This window comes from Passer montanus, unplaced genomic scaffold (genome assembly GCF_014805655.1).
Source record: "Passer montanus isolate IOZ18808 unplaced genomic scaffold, ASM1480565v1 scaffold7, whole genome shotgun sequence".
NCBI lineage: Eukaryota > Metazoa > Chordata > Aves > Passeriformes > Passeridae > Passer > Passer montanus.
The window spans coordinates 7,891,840-7,913,663 of record NW_024372147.1 but is presented as its reverse complement, the minus strand read 5'-3'; the positions used below and the strand labels follow the sequence as shown (position 1 = coordinate 7,913,663).

General features: G+C 36.8%; 1 protein-coding gene across 3 annotated transcripts in view; it reads right to left on the bottom strand.

The window, feature by feature from the left end:
* BNC2 (basonuclin 2) overlaps window positions 1-21,824 on the bottom strand; it is a 322,874-nt gene that overhangs the window by 72,487 nt on the left and 228,563 nt on the right. The gene's annotated exons all lie outside the window — the stretch shown is intronic.

Here is a 21,824-nt window from a genome sequence, read left to right as displayed (position 1 = left end):
GCCCAGAGAGAAAGGTACTGCTCTAAAAAAAAATCAGGCTTGACATTCTCAAATCATAACCATATGACTTTCAGTTCCAAGCTTAAAAAACCCCACAACCCAATCCCAGGAAAACACAACATTTTGTTCTGAGAAACTCAGGGAAGAAGCATCTGACAATGATAACATGAAACAGGTTTGGAAGATAATGGCAGTATGACAAGAAAACATTTCCAAAAAATTCAGACTGCCACTACCAAAAATGGAAGAAGCCTTCTGCCAAAGATTGCAAACTGTGGTGACCTCAAGCAAGAGACTGTAGCTGATTCAAGGGAAAAATGAAACTTTTCAAAGACAACATTGCTTGTGCTCTGCCACTGTTTATAAGTGCCTTATGCCCTCTTGCCTTTCGGGGTGGCCTGGTAAATACAAGAGCTCTTCTGTATTTTACAGTCCTCTGCCACAAATTTCTGTTAAATATTCAACACTGTGAGCATGATTTTTAATTTTTTTTACCCAGTCAGGCTACAAAGAGAATTGTGAATCCAGTGCAAAAAGCTTGTTATTTATTGTAGGGTTTTTTTTGCAGTACTCCTCTGTTTCATACATGGCCATGAAATATACAAATGCTCCATTTATTTTCATACTGCTTGAATTTCTTGATAGAAAAACTACACTGTTTTTCTTGCATTGATTTCTTTCTAGACACAGAGTGCTGCATATACCATTTGCTAAAAATCTGCGAAAACTGTTAAGTTTTGTTCTCTGAAACATTCATGCTACTGCTTTCTTATACTATGCCAGCAATACTAACACAGATAAAAGGCTGCATTCGAACAATCCTAACACAATATAAAATCTAATGTTCTTTTTCTTATTCACAGCAAGGGAGCATTACAATTAATACTGAAGCTCTTTCCAAGGCTATATGAAGAAAATGGCATTGTAGACACATTGATGCAGAGATTTATTTGCTTGGTACAACTAGAAAAATTTAGAACTAACTTTGAAAAAGTCTCTAAAATGCATCTTCAGAATTTACCCCTATTTGGGAATTTAAATATATAGCATTTTCACATGGAGAATGAACACCTGAAACAGTAGCAACCACAAATAGTCATTTAGTAGTACTCAAGCATATTTTTTGCCTTTCTGGATGTTTTTCTACAATGTTCTTTTTCTTGATTTCATATTACCCATAAGATTTACTTTCTTCTCCAGATAAAAAGGCCAGGTTATGTTCTCTCAAAATCAAAAACAATATTAGCAACAATTTCCTAATGAGAAAACTAAAGACAACTCCATCACCTTTGGTATTAATATGCCATTTTTATTACTGTGGCTCAAACTGATCAGAGCCATTGTGGCATGACTAAAACAGAGACGTGACATCTCATATACAAAACACAGAGCTTAAGAGTGAGTGTAAATTGAACTACAATGCCATGGCTGGAAAATCTGGAAGCTGTATTCCAAATCTATATGAAGTTTCACAGGCTGTTTGTGCTGACAGCCTTCCCTGCAATTCTCTCAAATGCTGCAGATTCAGATAAGATTCATATTTATGAAGTTTATGTACTGTTCTACAGTGGTACACATGTTCATGTGTATGTGAGGGAGAAGGAGGCTAAGTCAGCTAGGTTATGAAACATCAGCAATTTACATTGCCCCTATATGGCAATTTTTCTCTTATACTGTATGTAAGCAAAATACAATAAATAATAGCCAAGATCTGCAGCCCTAGTGATACTCAAAAGGATGTGAGGAAGGACTCAAATCTGTCTTATTTCCTTGTGCACTAATCTCTTAATTTCAACCAAAAATAATTAAAATCAGTACCAGAAAACTGCTACTAACATACTGTCATAAACATAGGTTAATTGATTAAAAAAAAAAAGTATTTCCTTAAGCCTTGTGAAGAACTATGGATTTTACTGCAATGGCAGTTGTTTACCTCTGTATATGCAAGAGTTCAGGAGGTGAGAGTCAAGATATGCATTGGATTCTTCAAGGAAAAAATCAGAGGTATCCAAGCAGTCTGCTTCCCTACTGCAATTGAATAATTCTAAGCTTACTGGCAAAGTCTATCTTAAAATTCCCCTCTTTTCTCTATTCTCACATGACTTTCAAACACCACAGGATAAAAATAATGATAAATCATTCTAATCATTAATATGGTTTTACTGCAAGAAATTTTTTTTGGCTTCCACATTTGAAAGTGATAAATTCAGTGTGGAAATGTTATCAGAACATTCCCTTAATAAAATGCCTAAGAGAATTCTGTAATATATTTATTCCAGCTTCATTTTATGGAGCAGATTTAAAAGTGTTTCATTGATTACATGTTCTTGCATGTAATGACTAAAAAAGACGAAAAAAGAACCCCCAAAAGCAACCAACCAACCAATGAACCAACCAACCAACCAGCCAAAAAACCACTTTCCTAGTCACAAATAGATAGGTATCCATTATGGTCTTAGTTTGACTAGATAAAGAGGATGGCCATCTAAGAGAAGAAAAAGAAAAATAAAATTGCTTCTAGGTGGTGGGCTTCATTCTTATACTGCAATGAGTATAACTGAGCTGGTGACAAGTGAAATATCATATTACTGTGCCTAAAATGCATGTGGCCTCCAACTGTCGCATTGCATTGACTGCACCAACATTCAGTTCATCTTACCAGCACCTAACTCTTGCATGCTGCTTTAGTGGTCTATTATGAAATACAGCACATTGACTTATAAAAGGAAGGTATTTCAATTAATATTCACCAAAAATGTAAAAAATGATGACTTGTTACCTGACTTGATTTGCTAAATGTCTTAGATTCTAGGTAACTGGCAGGGCTAGTATGTAAAATATCAGACCTGTGCAAAATGCCAGGATGAAATAGATGAAATAGCAGTTCAATCAGAAAGCAAATGCTCTATAGCACTTACAAGGCTGCAGTTCAAAGATGCCTTCAGCCCTTCATTTCTAAACCAGTCCAAAGCTGCCTTCACACAGCTCACTCACACCGTGACAGGGGAGGTTCCACCTCACATCAACTCTCTAGTGACCCCTCCAGATGAATCAGAAGAGAAATTGACAAGCTACAACAGCATTCTCAGATGAAGGGAGGCTGGCTGGCTGGAGAGTTTGGGATGAGACACATGGGTCAAACAAAAGTCTTCAGGGATGTTTCCTAAAGCTCATGTTTCCTGCACCACTCCTCCTTTAAAGATTGCAATGAATTCTGTCCAATTCAAGTGCTCAAATCCTTTGATTTATTTTACTTGTATGAGATATAACTCTAAACCTGATTTAGAATTAATTGCACAAGTGATTATAAACCATTTAACTTGGGCACAACCATAAATTCCTGGCACTGAAGTCTCATTGTGCAGATCCTAACCCTCAAGAATCTCTCTACTAATACCAACACTGTTCATGTGGAGGAGCAAGAGTTTCAGAGCTAGAATAGAAACCACAACACTGTGGCAAGCCCTCTACATCTTTTTTGTTTCTCCTGCTTTTGAAACAAACTGCCTCCTGTTGCTTTGTTTCTTTGCTGATTTTGGAAGCCTCATTGGGAACTTAATTTTTTTGCATACATAGCCTTCATATCACTTTCCAAATCTTCAGTGCCAACGTTCATTCTATGGCTCTTGCAGTACACAATCACTACTTGCAGAATGGCCTAAGCAAGTGGATACTGCAGTAGTTTATGCTTTATAAAGTTTTCTCAAGGTTTTGCTTTTTGGGTGTTTTCTTACAAGAGGTGATTGAAAACAGAAAGGAAAAGACTGGTTTTCTTTTTTTTCCCCTCTCTTTTCTTTTTTTTTTCTCCTCCTTTAATACTCTTACTCCGAGACCATGTATGACAATACCTAGTAGAAAATTGCTCCTGTTCAATAACATGCTCAAAGTACTCCTTTGCCAGAGGCATTCACTCATTATATAAATCAAACAAGCATACAAAAACAGACAAAAAGTGACTGGTAATGCCCAGTGAATTTCTGTGCTCAGCTAAGATGATTTGGTGCATTGCATGCAGATGTCAGGTATTTTTATAAAGAGCTCCATTGTGCAGGGCCCCACCACTCCTCCATCGCTCCCAGCACTCCCTTAAAAGGGGGGGCGGTGGGCAGACAACCATTCCAGCTGGGCTTGGAACCTCGTCTGAGTCAGGAAAACCACAGCTCATAAGCAAAGAGGAAGCATAATGTTCTACAAGGACAAAACATTAGCAAAAATGTCACTCAGCCCCAGTTCCACATGTTGGCTGCCACGGCCTCTTCCTCCTAGCATGCCCGATTGATATAAATTCCATCTGCTCAGCAGCCAAGTGACAGAGAAGAAATACTGGCATCTGGTCTCTATTGCTGTCGGGTTTTTGTTCCATGTTAGACCTTAGCTAGAAACATATGAAGAAATGAAGGTGCTGGCAAGCGACTAAAAGGCTGCACTGGCACAAATGAGACTTTCTGATGCTTTTCACACTTCACTTTGGATTTTTACAGGCAAAAAGGTGGAGGAGACTTGATAAACTGAGTCTGGAGAGCCAATGGGCCTGGAGGTCATTTGGTGTTTCTAACTTTTTTTTGAGTGCTTAAAACTGTAAAGAAAAACAATTTTTTTTTAACACAACAGAAGGTAACAAAGTCACACAAGAATGTTGCTCTTCAGCTAGGTTTTTTTTCTCCCTCTCTTAAACATCCACTGGTTTGGACCTGATCCACTAGCACTTTATATTCTCCTGAGAAGCAGCTGGAAAGTGCCAAACCACTAACTTTTTTTTTTTTAACCCCACCGTGTCCAGAAGAAAGCAAGTAGTTCAAACCAAAGAAACAGAGCAATAGACCAAACCAGCAACATGCATAACTGTCTGAGAAATCATGCCTAAGTGGTTTTTTGAGAGCAGCTCATGAAGAGATAGGAGGCTGTGAGTCAGTGTGATTGCATGTGGATGTGTGTACATTTAAAAATTTAGTTGAGGAATGACTCCACATACAAACAGAGGTGCAAGAAAAAATAAAGGTGTGACAGAGAAAAAAGTAAAAAAGAAAATATATTGGTAATTAATTAGACACTTTTCTCTTTGACAAACAACAATTGCAGCCAAAAACTTAGGAAAACCTTTTTTACCTAAAGGGATCCACAAAACAACACAGGATAGCTGGTCTGCAGTAAGGTAAAATATTTCTAAAATTTGAAGTGGAACCTAAATATTCCAAATCAATATAGAATTTGATTTTGTTAGGAAAAAAAAAGCTTGCTCCCTTTATCTATGAGCCTCTAGCCCCTGTTGGTCTCATGATTTTCTCCGCAATACAGCATCTTTCTCTTTTTTTGTGACAGGACCAGAAACTGACAGAAAGAAATGAAGCGAGTGAACAGCTATCAGAGCGACATTATAACACCAATGAGAGAGAACACATGTAAGAAAAGAGCTCTCAAGAACATATAAATATATAATAGAGCCCTGGAACACTTAATAATTAATTGTGAGGAAGAAGCTTTTATTTCAGCAAAAAGAAAGGCTTCTAACCAGCAACCCCATGAGAGTGGAACAGTCCACTCTACTGATGCCCAAAAGGCAGTTCCATTCCAGTTCTTCACAAGGTGAAGTTCCCTTTTCATACTTGGCCAGGATCACTTCAACACACTGCCTGCACTGCATCGTCAAATAATGTCTGAAGTGGTACCAGTCTTCTGTGGTGATTCCCTGCCTGCATTGGAATTGCTCCCAGTGACATCAATGGGCTTTGCACCTAAACCAATAAAGTCAACAATCTAATTTCCCTAGTAGGATAATGAGTATTAAGAGATGCCATAACTAGGGGTCAAATATTCCACTGCCGGTTCACCTCACTGAAGTGCTACTTTAGGGAAGTTAATTCTGATAAGTTAGTGTTCCTCACTGGATATTATCACTCAATTTGTAACCCAGATGAAAAGTCTTAAGTACACATGTGAAGAATCAGTGGTGCTCATCGATTAATAATGTGCCTCCATAGAATCAGTGGTTTTGACTATTACAAAGAGTTTGAAAGAGCACTCCACCTTCAGGTCTCTTTGCATGGGATGTCTCCTTTTATGAATTGTCATTTAATCATCATCCAAACGGACTCAATACAGGCACTTTCTCCCAATAATGCCTTGCTCAAGGCAATCCTCCAGCACCACTTCTGAAGAAAAATTCTGCATTTTACTGATGTATTAGAAGGCCAGGTTGGATCAGGCCCTGGATAACCAGTTCAAGTGAAAGATGTCCCCACCTATGGCAAGTACTCTTTCAAGTAACTTTACATTAGCAATTAATTACAGCTCAATATTCCAAATATCACCATATTAATGCTGTTAAATGGTGCAAGTTGCTTTGTCCCAGTTTCTACTTACAAAATAAGCAAAGCAGAAACTGTCTTTATCCAACAGCTAAAAAAGTAATGTGGCAACTACCTATGTATCACTTCAGAGCACCTCTCCAAAGCACTACCCTTGATCATGGGACCTGATTCTTTTTGCCTTGACCCTAATGATTTCCTGTTCAAAGACTGCACCATGCTAACAGTTAAGTTTCTTCTACAGAAGAGGATCAGGTAACAGTAAATTCCCCAGTCACAGCTCAGCATATTATTCTCAAAGGACTTAGTATTCTGCTATGTAGAGTAATGGAGTAAAAACATAATCTTTTATAACAAGGTGTCAACCAACCTCAGCTCTATCTTCCCTCTCCTTCCACTATAGAGGTAGATGGTAGATAGCCTCAGCTGTCTTTTTGTACAGATTTCTGTACAAAAGGAGGATGGACATGGTTACTACCACAGTAAAAAGAAAGAGTAAGCCCAATCTTTTAGCATTAAATGGAAGTGTGCACATACTTACTACATAGAATAGTTAAAAATAACTCCAGGTTACACTTTCAGTGAAATCAACATGGCTGAGTGAGACTTAAGACAGTTTGTAAGGTGTCTCACTGTCTGCAGCAGACAACATTATACTTCCCGAAGGCAAGGCTTGGCGTGCAGTCAACGATGAGAGGGGACAATTGAGCTGCCTAGCGCTGGAACCATCAGCGCAATTTCCCGCAAGTCAGGAATATGAAACAGCACAGCTGCTGGGATGAGTGAATAGCTGAAGGAGCTTATGTGAGCTTCAATAGCAGGCAGGAGCAGTGCTCCACTGTGAATGACAAGTGATGGGTCAAATCACAGGGGAGCTACCGATGAGTTATTAATGGTGACAGGTACACTACCTGGGAGACAGGTTGAGAGGGGAAAAAGATTATTTATAAGCGAATAGTTAACAGCTGTACCCACTGCTAAGCATTACATGGATGCCACAAACTGTAGAATTCAAATCTTGGGTTATTCAAGCACGAACAACTGCCTGTCACCAAACTGCAACGCATCGGTACAAATTAAGGTGGGAGAGACAAGACGAGACTGCAGCAATGCCTTGCTCAAGTAGGCAATGTCATCACAGAGTGCAGATAAGAGTGAGAGAAGGGCTGAGATAACCATGAGGTGAAATATGGTTCTTAATAATAATGATGAATTTGCAAGAACAGCTTTTTAATTTTTCCTGAGGGCTTTTGGAAGAGAACAGATGCTGAATATGTCCTGTACTGACATGAATAAATGGGGGGAAAATATAATATGTAAAAGAAATATTTTCAAAGAAGTTTTCTTTTGAAATGAGAAGTAATATATTTCTATTGTGGAGATAATTTCTTCTAACTCCAGTCCCCTCCCAGGTTTGAAAGACACATTGTTGAGCTTATAATTTAACATTCTTACAATACCTACAATAATATAGTCACCTAGTTTTTTCCCAAAGGAATGAAGCATTGTAGTAATGAGTATATTATAAGTGGCCTGAACAAAAACCTTTCCAATCTATTTCTCTACTACAATTCTGCACCAAAAGAAGCAAGGAATACAAACCAAATAAAACTCCAAAACATCCAAAAACCCCTAAATGCACAAACACTCCTCCCTGCCATCAGGAATTTGGAAATGTTTTCATAATGTGAACATAATCATGAAATAAACTGGTTTTGAGTCCTTTCCTATTCCACTGCAAAGATATGTCTCTGCAGTAACTGCTTACATGCAAGGAAAAAAACTAAGAAATCATTTAATGGCTTTTCTTGTGAGCTTTTAATGCAGTAGGAGAGTTAAATACCTGCAAGATCAGCCAGGTCCCGAGACAATAAGCAGGTGGTTCACTCAATTCTAGGTTTGCACAAAGCACAGGTTGGAAATCACCCACTAGATACCTGAACAGAAACAACTTTTCCCTGAAACAAAAATGTGCCAAATGACTAAACTTAAAAAAAAAAAAAAAAAAAAGGCGAAAAATGAGGAAAAGCATTAACAAACTAAACAAACTACACGCTTAAGCTTAAAACTTTAAAATTCAGTTTTTCTTGAAATAGAGTCTCACACATACTCCAAAATGGTAAGAAAAAAAAGAAGGCTATTCAGCAACAGCTGGGTTCCTCCAAGGTAGAGGGAGAAAACTGTTTATATCTATTGTTACGGCCTTTTCTCATTTCTATGCCATAGGGACACTGTGCTCTTGCATACTCTAGAGGAGGGAGATATGTGAGTCAGAAAAGATTCACACTTCAAAAAGCTTCTAAGGCTTTAAAATATAAAGGCAGAAACTGATTCAGCATTGTAACTGTTTTCAGGATTTAGTCCAAATCTTTCAGTTTTGGCATTCCAAAATGAACTAAATGGCAAATAGTGCTCTGCATGTGTGTGTTGGGAGTGGATGTGATATTAGTTAAGCTTACTCATTACCTGCGTTCTGATATTCATAATATTTAAATATTTCTCCTTCTCTATTTCATTTTTGGTTCTTATGGAAAGCTACTATGATTCCTCAGTGTCTGAACTTCTCACACTGTGAATCAATACTTAAATATATTGTCAAAGCAAGTGAGATAGTTACATTTTATCTTTACAACGGATCATTATTTTTATTAAATACTATGCTTCGTGGAAACTGCTTTTCACACAACTTTTGAGCATAAAAGAAACAGGACGTCATTTTTAAAGGTTTAGTAAGAGGTTCGGGAACTGAACATTATTTGAATTTGGCATTAGTATAATTCTGAAAATACTACACTGTTTTCCCTAGATATTGATTAAATCTTTGTTTCTCTCCCATCCTACTTTTATTTTTTTTTAATGTTTAAAACTTGCATGCTAGAGGACCTAGTCTAAAGGCATAGGAAACCTAAGTCAAATTTCAGAAAGTGAAATTTGAAAAGTTAATTCCCAAAGCTTTACTGTCAAAAAGCGTGGAATTTACAGTGAGCAAGGTGAGCTTAGTTTTGATCTCTACATTTCAATTAAACAGTGCCTTACTGCACAAGTTTTTTCCATTGGTTACAAGCACTTTGCCTCTGAATGAGAATGTTCTTTCTTGTATTCATAGATGGAAATTGAAATATCAATTTCTTTAATTTCTCTTTAAGGGTAGGTCTATGAATTTAAAAGCCTGTGTTTTGACACCCAAGTTTGCATGGAGATATAATTGCCTGTTTCTATAATGACTAAAAAAGTAAAATTTTAACTTTTATTTTTAAAAACTGTAAATACAAAAAGAATAACTTCAAGGTTTTGTTGGCTACCTTTCAGAAAAAAACAAACCAAAAAACAAACAAACAAGCAAAGTCACAAAAAATTACTGTAAAGGTTATGGTGCAAACCATAAGCATGTTTATTTTTTATCAGTCTACATTATTTACCATGTTATTGGATCAAAATTATTGCTGTAAGGATTATACAGAATAATGTATTTTTTTCAGCTCTGCACACCAAGTCCATCCACCAAAGCAGGTCTCCTTTTTTTCCTCCAAACCAAATGCAGTACTATTTCTATGTTAACAGCTAGTACCCACTGCTGTATTTGTTTTTTATGGATTCATTATAAGTTTTTGAGTGACACAAAGGACAAGCTGCCAATAGAAATAAAAAGCTAGGATACTACGAAGGAGAGCTGGTTTCTAAACATGCCAAAGTTTGTTGGAAATGTAACATTCAAGGACTTTTCCCTTCCCTGTATTTGATTCTAGATGTGCTGTGCTCCTCATGCTAGCCCTGTTCATCATGTATTAACAAGTACTTCAACTATTTTTTAAAGCCTCCACCTCTTTTTCACAGAAGCTGTTTGGTAAATGATGCCCACATGTTTCAAAGGGAACAGGAATTCATACCTCAATTTGTATGTACTACATAATCAGGTCGGCAGGCTGGTCAAAACATTGGCTCACTGTGCAGCCAGAGTCAAAGAGTTGTGCTCTAGGGTGGCCTGGAGCCACCCAGCTAGAAGGAAAGGAATTGGGGATGCAGCAGCTATCCACAGCTGACCAACTGACACTAGGAAGGGCATGGTGGGGTGGGAAAGGACCTTGTGCTTACCATTATTTTTGCACCCACCCCACAAAATTCCAGCTTAAGGCAAGAAGAAGAAAAAAGAAAAAAAGACAACCTGGACCAAAAAAGTTAAGGCTTTAGGGAGACTCTAGACATCATGGGAAATGCCAAAACTGATTCGGAGACCTCAAGACGAGAATCTGCTTTATTAGTGAGCTCCATTTGTATACATACCATAAACAATCTACAGCTTGGTTTTGAGAGCTGTAATACATGTCTGTGAAGAAACAGATGGAGTCTACTCCAGTGAAAACAATTAACAATAAAGAAAGAATCTTCAGAAGTCTACAAATTTTAATTAAAACATACTTTCTTGTACAGTTCTTACAACCTGCCATCCATTTCTTTTCAAGAAAACAGCAGTGTGTACAGGAACAGAACTGCTGTGTGACCTCAGCTGACCTACATACATTTACTAACACCCTAATTCAGAAAAACATACAAGCATATGCTAATGTTAAATATGTGAATAGAAGATAGTTGAAGTCAATGGTACTAATTTTATAAAGTTAGATAAGTTCTTGTGCACCTTGCTAAATCAGCAACCACCATCTGATTGTGTCTGAGCAATCCTCTGGGTAACATTAAGTTTGGCTCCCTATGGCTTTATATCTCTACAATAAGCTCAGAACTCTTTTGGTTTGCATCTTTCTAACTTTTTTCCTCCTTGCTTCTCTACTGTAGTTTCTTTGGTGCCTCAAAAGAGATGTGTTGCTTTTTCTTCAGTATGTCTCTCTACCACCTGGCCACATGCACAAAGCATTCAGAAACTTCATAGATTTTGAGGACTTTCCTTCCCATATCTTGAACTAATCTCAAAATAGTTATAAAAACCATTTTTATACAAGTTCTGATCATTTGAATAGCTATATAAAGGCAAAGAAAGTAAGAATTTACACAGTGCAGTAGCTACTGAAATTCTAATACAATTATCTTGTATGAACTGAAGGTAAACACTGAGCTGAAGTAAAAATGGGTACCTTAGTAAAGAATGTACAAAGTGCAAGAGCATAAAGCAGACTGGTGGTGGGGGAAAGCCTCACAGACACACACCAAAAGACTGATGTAACTACTCCTAGAAATTCATACTGTGCTTCTGAAGTTATTATCAAGGCATGGGAGTATATGTATAATTTAATTTTGAATTGTCAGGTTGAGGCACTTCTTAAGCACCACAAACTGGATAGATATTAAAATTCTTCAAATGTGCTACAAAGCCTATAAAATTTTCCTTTGCACTGGTACGTACATCTCTCATGCTCCAAACAAATCTCCACATTGATACAATAATCAGTTCTAAGGTATTATATTTTCATTGAACTATTGCATCCTGCAGGTTAATATTCAGCAAAAAAACAACAAACCAAAGAAACTAAAAAAACTTTGGCTCATCCTGTACAATCAATTTGCTAACCATATTTGGCTGAGGGAACACAGGCTTCTCATGCCACAGGCCCCAAATGAAGACTGGAAATGACTATGTCTGAGATTGTATGAACACCATAATGGGCTGCTATTCTATCTCTGGACAACCGCACACCTGCTGGTCAGTTGTCCCAGAAGAGCTTCTTACATTCTCCAACATCCAGGTTCTCTGCAGCCTCACAACAATACAATACTGTGAGCAATCTGCTACAGGCCTTATTAATTCCTCACTCTTTTTCTCAAAGAAATGTATCTCTGCCTCCAGCTGTGGCAGAAAATTAATGTCATGGGTCTTATATCCATTACCTCACAACCCTTTGAGCCTACAAATGAGAGAGAAGAGCTCTGCTTTGCATCCTATGGTACTGTTTGAAATGCTCCTATCAAGAGGAAACCAGTTCCCACAAGGAAAGCAACCAAATCAGTACTAGTTAAATTCTTTCACCCCAAATTTAGTTTTATTTTATGAAATCCTCCCTAAAAAAGATGGGTTGGACAAAAGCATTTCTGTGGATCACAACATTATGTACTCAGCATGCACCAAGCAAGTTTTCACAGGCATTGCCCTAACTACTTCTAAATAGCCTGAGAGCTTTTAATGGAAAGCCTGGTGCAACATAAGCTACATTAAAAGCAACATGACAAGTGGCCTTATTTCTTCTATTCCTGTTAGCACCATATGTCAACTTGAACACCCGCAACCCAGAACGCATGGATAAAAATGAAATTTTTCTAATTTTACTACCATATCTACATCACTACTCAAGCTATAGAGATATAAACAAATCCAGCAAGCTGACATATACTGGGCTAGCAGTTTCAAAAATCTACTTGTCCTACAAATTACTTCCTTCTGTGCAGACAACTACCAGTCAGCAACAGAGGTTTCCACACCATTTTTCCACACCCTTTCCAGTAGATGGAATGCAAGACTCCAGGGTGAAATTCTGGCAAGATTCATGATGAAGAATCCACCAAGACTGGATTGAAAAAGACATACCTTACCCTACTATAAAAGATAAAAATGAACTAATGACATGGAATCTTTCTCTTCTATTCAATAAAAAAAATTATTTAAAAAACATTTACTGACATTACTGTTCCAGTGATGGTGATGTTTTAGAATTTGACTAAAGAATAATCATCATTACACATTCTATTTCATTAGGGCATCTCAAAGCACTTCATAAACATTAATTAACAACATCCAAGTATAAATTGGGATGATTAGAACATTTTGTTAAAGCTGAAAGGGAGGAGGAAGAAGTCAAGCTGAAGCACAAAGGACTCGTGCAGCAAGTTAATATATTAGAGCCAGTAGAATAATACACATTTCCTGGATTCAAGCTAAGTATTCAAAATTATAGAACATGGTGCAAAATGACAGGTGAATCAGAGAAGATTTTTCCACACAGGAAAGAAAAGTAAATTTCTTAATTAAAATATGGGAGTTAATCTTCATTAGATCAAAATGTACTTTGATAAGTAAAAGGGGGTTGTCTGTCTACATTCAATGCTGTCCTCTTACTGCCTAGAAGGCAACAGTAAGTGTTCATGACATTTACCCCGCCTAATAAGAGTCACTCACACTTCACTGTTATTCCTTGTTATTGCTCAGGACAGGCACTAGCACCTCATTGAAAGATCAGTGCTGCAAGGGAAAAAAGTCCCCTTGAGATCCCTTGGACTTCAAGAAAAACAGTAAATCAACTGATGCTGGACAGATGACAAGTTTGATTCTCTGTGGCCCTTCTTGATTCCTAAATGTCTGTGGACCTAAATTTCCTAAGTGCCTGAAGTCAGGGCTGACACACAGACAATCAAAACCACATCTAAACTCAAAGCAAGAGTTTCTAAACTGGAAAAAAAAGTCTTAAATCCATTTAAGTGTCATGGTCTGGGCTCCATACTCTCTGATTGAGTTAATCTCCACTGATGTGTAGCTGAATGGTTAATATCACAACCTTATCACCTCCAAGCCCATTATTTGAATTCAGCCCAAGGTTCTGTGCAAAGAGAGTAGCCTATAAAAAGCAGAAGTTCTAACCTCTGAGCTGCTTCTTGTGAGAAGAATTATGTTAATTCCTCAGATTCTTGGCATAGCCCACTCCCCTCCACAGGCACACGTGTATTTCCCTTCAATCTGTAGTATTTTGCCCTTTTGTTTTCTTTATTTTGTAACAGGTCACTGCATTTCCCACAAGAAAATTGAGGTGTACAGTAACCCCAAGATCCTGTCCTCAACTCAGTGGTCATATTTGCTTGACATAGTTTAGGAAATGATCTGGTAGAGGCTCAACATGGCATTGTCAGCAAGAAAGTGATTTTCCAGGCTGCCAGGAAAGCCCTTCTCTCCCCTCCCTTCATCCACAGCGAATCAATCTCAGACACAGAGATTTTTGTCAAAGACACACACAATCACAAACTACAAAAAATATAAATACAATTTACACATTGTGAAAGTACATGTATATATGCATAAATAGACATATATATGCACACACACACACATAAATATACACACACTCATACATATTTGAAGGAAAAGGATTTGTGATCATAAATGGTTAATAAAAATTCAACCACATTCTGAAGCAAGAAAGCTGGAAATAGTTTCCTCCTTGGCTTACCTGCCAAGACCCAAGTTCAAGGCTCTGTTTCTTCTGAAATGCTTGATGGCATCACTCACACCTAAAACAGCCTAGGGAATGAACTATTCCTCCCACCTCCTTCATTCTTCACTCTGCATTGGGTGTTTGTGATTTCATCAACTATCACAAGAGAGACACAGGATCATGAACTCAAGCCTTGGCAGGTGAAGAGATTTTCAACTCCATTTTAAAAAGTAAGCACACATGGTCCTGGCACATGCCTGACAGACCTTCACTAACAGACATTTCCATGCTCTGCAGTCTATTAACTGTGTGAAAAGTATATCAGTAGGATCACAGATAGAAGGATCATCCTAGTACTGTAAACAGTCAGTACACATTCCAGATAGAACAAACACACCTACACAAAAGTCTCTCTCTCTTTCTCTCTTTTTTTTTTTTGACTGACAGCCATAAATGTTTTCCATTAAACAGCCACCTTTACATTTCTGAGCAATGTGAAGCACTATGGCTGTAAAGGCTAACTATTTCATAGTCGTCATTAGCAACTAGCATGATGCATACTGCTGTTGATCACCAGGGGTTATACAGCCCTCTGCTTCATTACCCTTGCAAGATGCAAGACACAGAGCAGCAATAGCAAAGCTCTCCAGCTGCACATATTCTGGAAAACCCAATGATCTTTGCATGTACTGAGACATCTGTTGTCACATAACTTTTTCTGCTGGCATTCAGAAGTGTCATCAATCTGGACTTTATTTTTGTTGTTGCTTGGTTAAAGCGTGAAGCATGATAAATATCCTGATGTAGCACTAGTGTGATCAATAGTATTACTATTAGAGGTACAGCACAAAAAGCATCAGAGAGATGTTAGGCAAGATAGTGCAGATAGAGAAAAAATCTTCACACTACAGAAGAAGTGGCATTGCTTTGCTCAAACACACAACAATGCTTCCTATCTCTCTTTTTAGTCTTTTAAGGTTTATCTGAGCTTTTTCCACCCTCTGTTTAGGGCAAAGATAGAATAGTCACACCTAGATTAGAACAGCTAAGAATACAAGAGGAAGAGGCATAGAAGAGAATCTCTGTTCCACAGAAGTGTAAGGGAGTCATACAAAACTGACACATGGGGGAGAAGAGAAACTCTTCCAGAGTGTCAAATATTAGCATACAGTGATGCTATGGGAGGAATAGAACACTCAGGAGATGGACATCTAACAGATCCTTTTCATCTTCTTGTGCTAAAGATCAGAGAACAAGGGGAAGTGAAACTAAGGCGAAGCTGAAGAAGGGAAGAAGTAAAAAACAGGGGGGGAGGCAATAACAAAAGAATAAGGAAGTTGAAGTGGAAAAAGAAGGAAGGAACAAAGAAGTTCAAAGAAAAATAAACAGGCAGAGCACATAAAAAAGAGACACTTTTAAACCCTGTGTGTACTGGACAAATGTTACCCAACTTTGAGTCTTAGTTGCTCTGAGGGCCCCTGCTGAAAAACTTCAGAACTAAAGAACACTCCTGAGTGTTAACAATAACTACAAGGAAGAAAAGAAAACACAAGACATAATTGTATCTAACAAAGCTAAAAAAATCTATTAATCTCTAAAAGGATAACTCTCTTCATTATCAAGTAATTAAATGTGGGTGGCAGTTATTAAGGATAACACAATCTTGTATGTGAAAGACTTACACTGTACTTTGGCTTTGTTAAAATCTTTACCAGATAAACTTCTTAATCTTTATCTGCATCAGTTTTACAAGTCTGGGGTTTTCTTATAAAAAAGGCATGCTACTCATAGAGGCATGGAAACACCAAGTGATTGCTCCTTAAAAGGCACGGAAATCCTCCAGTGGCCACAGCTAAAAGAGCGTAAAGCATTAATTAAGGTATTGGCAAATAGACCAATGAGGAAGCAATACCAATAAAATAAATACAAAACATTCAGGAAAAAATTTTCCTTTTGATTATTCATATGTGTAACTGTCAATTAACATTTGCTGGGTTGCAACAGTCAACTTTTCAAATATTTTTTCATCATTTAGTTGCCTATTTCTCTTAATTTTCTTTAACAAATAATACAGCATACCAACATTTTAATGGTGTTCTTGTTGTGAGAGACAAAAAAGAGTAAAATCACCTGACAGTACTTGGGGGGAAAAAAAACTGACAGAAACTGTGTGATTCGTGATTATAGATGGTGGACTACATTGAACTGAAAGTATGATATCATCACTACAGCAACCTGACACTCCATGTCTACACTGCAAATGCTCATATCAGAGCTTCCTTTTATTTTTCTTTCTAATTTTATTTATGTTTAAGCATTGGAGGAAGTTTGACAAGCTGTTAAATGAAAAAGTCCTTGTGCTTGGGTTCTACAGCAAGTGTTCAAAGATCTTAAAAGGCAAATTATTTCAGACAGAAAAACTAAGACTCTATAAAGTTTCTAAAAGGGGTTAGAGTGAAACAGAACCCATCCTCTTCTGAAATCCTCAGACAAGAGGACAGACAAGCCAATGGTGGGCAATACTTAAGTTTAAGAACAGTAAAGCAATTTCTATCTGTGCATATGGTTAATATTTAGAAGGTGAAGTGCTAAGGGATTACTTTGAGAAGTAAAAGAAATTAGGAATAATACTATTAAAGATGCTCAAGTTTCTTTCTTTGGCCACTACCCACATATCTTCATTTAATCTGGATGTAAAAGTTGTATGTATTAATAAACTAGTGGTGGCAAACTAGTACAGAAACAAAATTACCTATACTACCAAGAAAAACCATGTTTTACAAAAATTTGAGAAACTATCAAATATAACGGACAATATTAGTTATACATATGCTGATATATATACATATATCGATATATGTGAGCATGTAGTTTGTGTATACATATAGCTAATTTTTCTTTTAAAATCTCAGAACTGAATTAGTTAAACACTGCTATGTATTTAATGATTTCAATGAGTTTTAATTAATGGGATTTTGTTTTTTTTGAAAAAAATGTCTTAAACTGCCTGTACGTCCCCACTCTGTGTCCTGAAGCACATATATCTTCTGAGAGCATGCCTTCTTAGCTGACTTTTTGCTTAATAGTTGCTTTAGGACTACAGAACAAGCACAACAATGGAAGACTAGACCAATTTTCCCAAAGCAGAAAATTATATCTATTAATTTTAAATTTATCATTTTTCAGTATTGATTTTGCTACAGATAAGACCTTCACTTAGGATTAGTGATTCCCCATGCAATGTCCAGTAAACAAACTTTTATGAGTGAGTCTCCTTTTGAATCTATAAAACACTCATAGTCTTCCAGCTGGTTTTAGTTTTGCCTTTGTTCCGTGTTTTTTATTTTTAAAAATTTCTCATAGCTGTAAGTGGCACCAGAGAGTCTGGCAGCTAAGACATTGTCTATGAGCTACTGACTAATCTACTTTTTTCAAGGGCATGATGATAAGAATGGGACTCCTAGGTCTAGACCATTCTTGCTAATTCTGCCAATGTTCTACTCTGTGCCTCTGCTTCCTTCTTTGTATTGTAATGATAATATATATTTTTGTCTTTTACACTAAGAGAGTACAACTATTTGACCACAAAGCAGTTGAAAAAGTGTTGACCTATTACTCAAAACACTAAATCATTATTTGCACTGAGTCAGTTTATGGTCTCTAAGTTGTAATCACATGTCCTGTCTTCTGTAGCTGGACCAATGTAAAAGTGGAATGCTTTTACACTGGTCCAGCTGTTCACTGCTAGTGGCATAATTGCTCTCTAGCCCTTTCCTCTCAGAATAATGAGTGTTAACTTCCACATGTTTAGAAGGAGGATTTTTCTAACCTGGTTTGTTTAAAGAGAACCTGGCTAGGGAGCAATTGCACATGTAGCTGTACTAGCAAATGGATAGGGTAAAGTATTCTTCCCAACCCTGTGATCTCCAATGGATTATACAACAGCTGGCAAAGTTACCTCTTCTCTCAGCTTAGCTGGAATTAAACCAGGGTTGGAGACTCACAGTTGAGCTGTTCTTTACAGAAAAAGTAACATCATTCAAATCAACAGAGTGACTAGTCATACATCTCTTTGAGTATTATATGCAGTATCTAACCCAAAACACCCACTGTTTTTTACAAAAATAATTTTTTGTCATGTAAAAGACATGGGAAGTTAGGTGTTTCCAAAAGAGAAAACTTACAGGCTCACTAACCACACACAGGTCAATACCAAATACAGTAAATTAGTTCCTTGAGGTAGAAAAAACAAGCCTAAAATCTGAAGCACTCTGAATTCCTATGGAGCAAACACAATCCCGAATGTTCCTTTATGCCATAAAGTTTTTTTGACAATCAGTTCTAAAGATGAGAGAACAGCTCCTCTGCTAAAACATTAATCCTCTGACAGTCTGATGAGATTGGTCACCAAATTGTCATTAACACTTCATTGATAGGCATCTATTCATGAGAAACTCTATTTATTGCATGGAGGCCAGAGAATTTTGCCAGGTCTTAATGCCTTTTAGCCATTACTGGCAATATGGTGACTGTGCCCAAATGTGAAAAGTGGTGTTATCAAATTACCCCTGCAGCTTTAGGGTTCCTTGACTTCCTGCGCTCTATTAATGCATCCATTGAATGAAGGAATAAATACTGCATTTTTCTCTGTCCATTGCTTTATAATTTGCTATTTGGAAACATTATTAGTCAAAATGAAGATATTATAAATAATCCCACCCACTGTGCAGCATTAATAAACAACTGTTTTCCTCTTGCTTCTCCAGTGGAGCAAACCATTAGCTTTTTCTTGAAAGTTGGAAGTTGAAAACTGTGAAGTTTGCAGGGGGGTTGTTCATTTGGTTCATTGTTGGGGTTTTTTTGGTTGGTTGGATGGTTGGTTTGTTGGCTGTGGAAATCATTTGACAACAGTAACTGAGTTTGAGTGGATACATCTACCCTCCTCCTCAAAACACTTCCATTTAGAGAAAATGTTAAAATATTTTAACACTTTCATCACGTTGAGGGCACATACAGCACAGGTGGATGCCTTAAACCATCCCAAAGCACAAAACTCAAGCTTTGTGCCAGTTTTACAAATCTCTTGCATGGTGGTTAATTAATCAACACTGGAACTCAAACCTGGATAAAGTATTCTGGAATCTGTTATAACCATTACCATTTTCTATTCTGTTACTTCTCTTAGTCTGTGCTACTAAGCTTCCTGTTTTTCCTCCCCTGAGGAAAAAACAGGAGAACAGTGTTATAGATGATTCTGTAATGTTACAAGTGTAAAATATTATTTTTACTAGGTTATGCTTCTCTACACTACCATAGTAAACCTTTTCCTACAGATATCTATTTCTGCATTTGATGTACAGTGAGTATGTATGAATCTATGGTAAATTTACTAGAACTGACTGCAGCTAGGTGACAGTTTAGGTGGGTTTGAACAGACAAGTTACAAAGAACTATAATTCCTGACTGAGAGTCAGATGTTCCTCAGTTCACTGCATGATAGCCTATCAACAGTCCCATAGTTCGTGGTACTCTGGATGATTTGTTTTGGTACTTGGTATTTTTGATACTCCTGTACGATGCTTACAACATTTTATTCTCAGTTTTCTGTATGCAAAAGCTGAGTCTGAAAGCCTCAAACAAGTCTTTGAAAAGTTTCAGTCTATAATTATAAGCTTTCATGGAACAATGCCTTTTGCCCAAAAGAGGCATTACCTGTATGCACTTTTACTATGCTAGTGTTTTCAATTTAAATTTCCTTTCAAATTTCCCTGCATACTCCTTTTCTCCTTTATAACAGATACTTCCAATAGAGTTATTTTTAAAGAAGTCATTTTTATTATCATTGATTTAATTCATTTTTCCAATGTTTCTCTGCCTGTATCTTTTACTAAAAATTTTCCTTTCCTGCCATATACTGAGTTTTCTAGCTTTAATGGAAACAAATGTACTTTTTGCCTAGAGATCCTGCGGAGATATTCAAAAGCCATCTGGACATGGTCCTGGACAAACAGTTTTAGGTGGCTCTGCTTGGACAGAAGGTTTGGGCAAGATGACCTCCCTTCTAACCTTGAGCAGTGTGTGATTCTTTGAAATTAGACAGCTAAATTAACAGGGATGCTCGACTACACACCTATCATAGGTCTTCATTCACTCATTAAGAAAATCCACAGTCGAGTGCTAATGAAGTCAATATGTGGCAAGTCTGTAACAGCTGCCCTTAACTTTCACTGATAATTGTTCTCATTTAAATTGCATAATATTCAATATACTGTTGTTGAATATAGTATGGCGAAATTCATGCCTTGGAGGCTACAATGTGACTGAGTTTTAGCTGGATAAACTGAACTGTGACCTAATGGGGTATTTCAGGCCTTTACAGCTTTCAGATTCATAGGTTACAGTCTCAGTCTGTATAAACATCTATGTAATTATATTACAAGCCATTCTTGCATATATTGAGATCATTCCAAATGATAGTTTAAAAAAAATCAATTTGATCATGATTCAACAACCTTTAAAACAAGAAAAGTACTGATTTCAGTCAGTCTTCTTGTCTATAAGAAAAAAAGAATTACATTCTATGTTTGGAATATATTATCCCTAATTATTAATCACATTTAGAAGCCAGCAGATGTGTAATATAATATCCTAAACAATATGTATTTTTTTACATAAATTTCTTTACAAATCAAATTTCTTCAACCCTCCAGATCAGTAGCATTCAGAATCCAGGAATCTAAAATATGATGTAATATGCACATTATCCCAGTACATATCTCTGTAGATAGCTCTCATATATCCATCTTTATTATATATATTATGTAAAATGTATAAGTACATAACCATACATTTATATCACACAAACATCATAGATATCTGCTGTACAAATATGATGGATATATCCTTATTTGTTAGTTTTAGACTGGTAATGGAAAAAATTGATTCTCTTCTATTTGAATAGGTATAACAATTAGCCTTTACAAAATAGATGCCTGAGAGAACCCTGAAACAATTAAAGAGCTCCATTCCATATATGTCCTAACAAGAATAAAAAGATTTCATTGTTAAAGTGTAAACCTTTTTAGTTCTCTTTCCTAGGGCTGTTTTAAAATCCAGTACATTTTTTCTGTGAAAATAGAAAATATAGAGCATTTAAGAAAATATTTACAAGCAGAGAAGGTGAGGTTTTCCATAGAACCAACATGCAGCTAATTTACCTCTTCCACACAAAGTACAGAAACCGGAAGACAAATTAAGAAAGAGAGTCAGAATTTCTCAGAGCAGGTATAAATCCTGTATTTTCAATGAAGTTCTAGGCATGCTATCATTGCCTACAAAATAAAGCAATAAATCAGCAACTAAAATTTTCAGT